Source organism: Panicum virgatum, chromosome 5N (genome assembly GCF_016808335.1).
Source record: "Panicum virgatum strain AP13 chromosome 5N, P.virgatum_v5, whole genome shotgun sequence".
Taxonomy (NCBI): domain Eukaryota; kingdom Viridiplantae; phylum Streptophyta; class Magnoliopsida; order Poales; family Poaceae; genus Panicum; species Panicum virgatum.
Genome location: NC_053149.1, coordinates 64,336,933 through 64,342,956, shown reverse-complemented (window position 1 = coordinate 64,342,956; position 6,024 = coordinate 64,336,933). Strand labels below are relative to the sequence as shown.

The 6,024-nt window shown below is 42.6% G+C and overlaps 1 long non-coding RNA gene across 1 annotated transcript; it reads right to left on the bottom strand.

Annotated features, from left to right (window-relative positions):
- Window positions 1–3,728: 3,728 nt before the first annotated feature.
- Window positions 3,729–4,688, bottom strand: LOC120676629. Its single transcript, XR_005675925.1, has 2 exons — window positions 4,365–4,688; window positions 3,729–4,029 (listed from the first exon to the last, which is right to left on the bottom strand). It is a non-coding gene; the product is annotated as an uncharacterized LOC120676629 (long non-coding RNA).
- Window positions 4,689–6,024: the final 1,336 nt, after the last annotated feature.

The following is a 6,024-nucleotide window of genomic DNA, read 5'->3' as shown; positions in this document are numbered from 1 at the left end:
ACAGTTGAATCGCCATCCGTTTGTACCTTAAACTCGGAGTTAAAAAAGAACACAATTACACGTCTTTTAGTCCTTAAATACTAGTCAAGTAGTACATGTGTTTACCTACCGAAGCACATGCAATTTAGCAACTAACCACCTCTCTAATGAACTTGCATAAGTGGGAGATAAGAAAAATTACTATAAACCTACCTACCTATCGAGTGGCAAATCCTAGCTTGCTAGCGTAGGCTAGCGTAGTGGAGGCGAGATTATACTAGCGGGCTAATCGATCCCTCCAACCACGGAGAAATCAGAAATGAAAAGTATTAGCCGCTTTGGCTAGTGGATCCGATCTGCGGTTAGTAAACTAGCTCGGCACCGGCCGGCGTCGCTCGCGCCTCCCCCGATCGCCCAAGCGTGATCCTCCGGCAGCCTAATCCGGCGTGGAATGATTGCGCGGTGGACTTTTGGCTCCGGCGAGCCCGAAAGGGCCGGGGGCGCCTTCGTTCAATCGTTCTTAACCCTGCATGATTAAGCAACTGCTTAGCTCCCGGCCCCAATCATCATGTCATGTGCACACGGGCGGCCGGCGTTGTCCTTTTCCGCTTGGGTCCATCGGGCAACAGCTCGCGCCGGAAAAGGGAAAATTGGAATGGCAACAATAATTAAAGCCTTCAAATCCAAGAAATCCATGGAGTTTTCCAGCTGGATTTTATGGACATGCTACAGTGCAGGAAAGCAAGCGATGGGATGGCCGCGGAAGGCTGGGCTGCAGCTGCATCTGCATGGTCAGCATGGGTGGTATGAGGCGACACTGTTCTGACCGGCCGTACAACTGTCCCGTCATGGACATGCAGCGCAGCGGTAGCCTCGCGCTCGCGGATCCGGCGCCGGCCCCTAGCTAGCAGAAGACTTTGCCCCTGTTTGGCAGGGCTCCGGCGACGACGACGAGCCGGGGCAGGCCGGCCGCCGATCGATTTGCTTGGGACCCCGGGAAGCCCCCAACTCGAGATCCGATAAAAATGTGGTGCGGCGAATCCGATTTCGAACCACGCATCCGGAAATTTGTTTCCTACGTGACTCCCCAAAGCCTTGGCTCCCAAAGTCCAACCTTAAATAATCACAAAATAATCGCGTGATTAACAGATACTCACTTCGTTCTAAATAATTAACTATTTTAGTTTTTCTATGTGAATATATATTTGAAAAATCAAAACATCTAATAATTTAGAACCGAGGGAGTAGTGACCATACTGCTCGTTTAGATAAAAACGAAAAATTATCATATTATTTGATTTTTTCTTTTTTTTCTCGACAACATGGATTATAGTATTCTTATTCTTCATGTGAAATTCATGAATTTTAAGCATACAGATAGTTCATGTAGCCTTATACAAAATATATAGGCCACGTAGAATAGGGTATGGTGTCTGCATTGCACTTGAACAGTGCTCCGCAGCTATCCTGAAGAATAAACTAATAAGGCCACTTGCTCGAGGCATTGAACAAGCAAGAACGGCCCGGCCGTCTGATTTGGGGGAAAAAAGTTTCGCAGGTTAGGTGAGGGATTCGTACAGTATGCCCAGCAGGGGAGCGTTTATGATGAGATTACGAGACCTGCGTAAAACTAGAGTATTTGGGGCGGTCGGTTTCCGTGGATTCAAGGTGCTGCACGGCAGTAGCTGGCCAGAGCGATCACACTTGCGCAAAGTTTAATCGGACGGTCAGATAACATAATGTACTCGACACGTGCGGTTGCTTCACGATTTCGGTGGATCTCATCTGCGTATCCTACGTAGGACAGCAAACAAAATACGTGCTCGTAGTCAGCTTTAAAGCTGACTCCTACTATCGTGAGTGGCTTCTGATCTGGGTGACTTAAAGTACGTGTTCGATCAGTGTCAACGTCATGCAGTCAATTTGAAGTGGCAGAAATATTTGAGGTACTGTAGTTGAAGTATTGACAGCAAAAAAAATCAAGAAATGTGAGAAATTAAAATACTTCCATTTGCTCGCGTCCCAGGTGCACAGGTCCTTGTTCCTCGTTTCATTCAAGTACTCAATCCTTTTATCCGACTTTTTTCCTTTGATTACACTGATTATGGATTTCTAGTAACTTGCCGGGGCCTTATCACAAAATAAAAAACAAGGGCTAGAACTCGGGAGCAGCAAAAAGACAGCTACCGTTGCAACTTTATGAACAGTGGAATAGATGTACGAGCAACTTGAATTCAATTTTAATCAAGAGTCAACTGAAGAGAATTGCCTGAACATATACCGTACATGAGGCATCCGGTTAATTAACTGATCGAAGCATTAATGAAATGCTCAGCACTGACGTAGTATATATTTTCATATCGCCTGACAGCGTACGCTTTGTATTTCTTTAGAAACAATCAAGGGCGAAGATCCATCAGTAGATCGACCATTATCCCGTTGCCTGATTCCTCCTGCGTGATCGTATTTCTTGACCAGATCACAATTCCGTTGCAGCCGAGCTCGACGTCCAGAGCATGTGGGCAAGAGTTGACCTCCACACGAGCGCCTGGGCTTTGTAGCCGTTGTAGAACAGCAGTTGACCACCACTACTTAAGTTGCATCAAATACTTCTCGCGCCTGAACTGAACGTGCATTTATGTCAGATTTGCTCATGCATGCCTAGTGTCCTTGTTACTCTCCTTCCAACTTGAGTTTATTTTTTCCACCCTAGCTACCGTTTGGTTTCGCGTTCGGCGATCACTCTGTTTGCTTGACTGTGGCTGGTAGCTGATACTTATTTGTTATGCAAGAAAAGTATTGTTGGCTGGCTGGGTGGTTGGTGGCTGGTACTGATTTGATAAACACTGCTGGTTTCTTAAACCAATCAGCACAAAATGTTGCTCGTTGAGTTGAATAGAGAAGAGCACGTACAACATTTTCATGAATTTTGTAACGACCAAAGAAATCAGCTCCTTGATAATCTTAGAATCACATATTCCTATGGAGTAAACCATTTTAGACATGTACTGGATAAGATAATATTGAGTGCTAAATGCATGAACTTTAGCATCTATTAGTAGCACTTATATTTTTGTCAGTCTTGACTAAAATTTAGCCCATCCCATTAGTGTATGGCTAATAGCAGCACCGACTGCTGGTTGGGAGGCACGCCGTGATGGTGCTGGGCCTCGCTAACTCAGCCAATAGAAGCGGACGAATCCTAAGAATCCCCGAGCGTTCTTATGCCGTCGGCCATTACTTAAGACAGTCGGAAATAATAGTTGCCGATTGTTAACTGTCGGTGACTTTTCCTCGGCCACTCTTGGTCGGGCATTCGACTAATGGCCAAGGGTCTGTTGGCCAGTGTTGTTAGTGACGGTGAATGCCCAACGGTTTACCATCAGCCACATGCTGAGTACACTATTCAAGGAGATGGTCACTCATACAAATGCCGACTGGTGATTGGTTACTCCTGCCGATGGCTATTTTCTTAATTATAAATCATTTTTCACATTCCTCATTATTTTAAAATTAAATAATATTTGGTTCTGTTACGTCATTGTTTGGTCTGACACTGATACAAACCAATTGCATTCAATTATATTTTTTAAATTGTTTTATATTGGCCCAAAGTTTGAAATAAATAAAATAAATAAAGAATGTGGGCATTCATTTGATTACCCGCAAAAAAAGGCCTTCATTTGATTACCCGCAAAAAAAGGCATTCATTCGATTGCAAATCACTGGATGGCTGTATACATTGATCGGGAACAAATGACAAAAATTACATAGATGATAACCTATTTACAGGCCACTTATTTGTCTCGCATATAAAAGGTAAAAACAATGAGTAGATTGTCTTTAGTCTTCTTGTCTCCACCCTTCACGCATTGTCAGAAGTCCTAGAATCCAAAGCTTGATCCCATTTGACGCAACAAATCTAAATCCAGAAAATATAAAATAGATTAGAATCCTAGGAAACAAATTGTTTGAAGAATGTAGAATAAGATAAAGGCTTTCAAATCGAGAATTCAATCTGCGTAGTGATCATCCCGGGAATGACGAAACCTGAGAAGAAGCATAATGTGGATTAGTCCTGAACCGATTATTCAGGCCAAACTTTAGGGTGTGCAAGTTGCTCAAAATAAACTTAAGCCCTGTTTAGTTCCAAAAAAATTTCAAAATTCTTCGTCACATCGAATTTTTGAACACATGCATGAAGTATTAAATGTAGTTTAAAAAAATAACTAATTGCACAATTTAGCTGGAAATGATGGGATGAATCTTTTAAATCTAATTAGTCAATGATTGGACACTAATTATCAAATAAAAACGAAAGTGCTACAGTTGCCAAACCCAAAAAATTTCGCGAATTAAACACGCCTTTGAGGGTATTCAGGTACCTGTAAAGCGATGGATGGATCACGCCGGCTATCAGCGGGCAAGAGTACGGCGGTGTAAATGGTGATGCATGGTAAGTCTCGATCTACAAACCTTTCACGGCCTCTCATGGCAAATCGCGGCACAGCTAGCAACAGATTACAGTTTATAGATATACCTGCTTCTTGCCGTGGGACGGCCACAGCTCAGCCTCCGATGGTTGCAGGCGGCGATGACGACCGACTCCGGCCCCAAGATCTTCATGAACCTTCCCCCAAGATCTGAGTTCTGAACTGGATAGGGACGGAGGGAGAGAAGGCTTTGACGGCTAGGTGTTTTCTGCAGGTTAATAGATATATACTACTCGTTTCCGATCTTGGATGGTTGTGACGGTCAGTTACCTGATCTTATGGTTCTGTGACTTATCACGAACGTGGGACTGATTCCAAAAAAACGTGGGATAGAAAATAAAGATAATTAAGTAATATATCGCGAGAAAACAGCAGTGTTTCATTCCCATAATTTCTCTGACTGTACACGTTGAGCTGGTGGTGATTCATTAGACCGGTCGGCCACTTCTTATATTGCTGACTGTGGCGAGAAAACTATCAGGCACATTTATAGGTTCCCGACTGTACTAACAAAACTAACAGGCATTAAAACTACTGTAGGCCATTTTCATAATATCCGAGAGTAACCTGTCCTGTCAGCAATATAAAAACAGTCAAACATTCTTAGGTTTACCAACAGGCGGTCGGTAACTTATACTAACTCTCGGAGGATAAAGTTAGGATTCTAGTAGTGACGCAAGGTCTCTCCGCCTGCTTGAGCGGGCGCATCGCGAGACGCTCGCCTCCTTCTCGCTTCGGCCATGTAGATTCTCAGCCGGCTCTCCACCACCCATAATACTTACTCATAATATTTGCTCTTAGCACTTTCTGCTTGGATATGATTGTGCTAAACTTTAGCATTTTGGAGCATTAGGCCATCCCCAACCCTCCACCTAGGATAGTTTTCATAACAATAATTACACTGCCACTTAGGATGTTTAGTTTATGTGACACTATATTAAATGAGAGAGACGGAAGAGATGAAAAAATTGAATCTTGAGATCCAGTTTCTACACAAGAACCTATGCACAAGATACTACCAAATTTTGCATTAGGAGGCCAGTCCCTATCCAAGACACTACTAGTAGTTTCTATACTTACATATAGAAACTATATCTCCAATGCATAATTTTTTTCAAATAAATTGCTATCCAATTATATCTCTTCTCTCTTTTTTCTCCCTATTCTCTCTTCATTTGTTTTTGGTTTTCGTGTAGACATGGTTTCTTCAAATTTTTCCTTATCTCCTCATTAATTTTCTTGCCAAATCAGTTTTTTCTTACATACCAGCTTGTTTAATGCTATGGAAACTAGCTAACTTGGAGGGTTGGGACTGCTCGGAGAGAGTAGTGTCCTCGTGATAAGTAAATAACAAATATGATTGGTTGATAGGTGAGAGAATAATTGGTTGATAATAAGTATTAATTATTGATTCATATGAAAAAGCTATGCATTAAGGGATGTAGTTTCTAAACAGTTTTTTGTTTATAAACAGTCTTGTTTATGCGGTGGTATTGGCACTATCTGTAGATACTTTTAGTTGGAACGCATATGGATCCAAATACCCACTAAC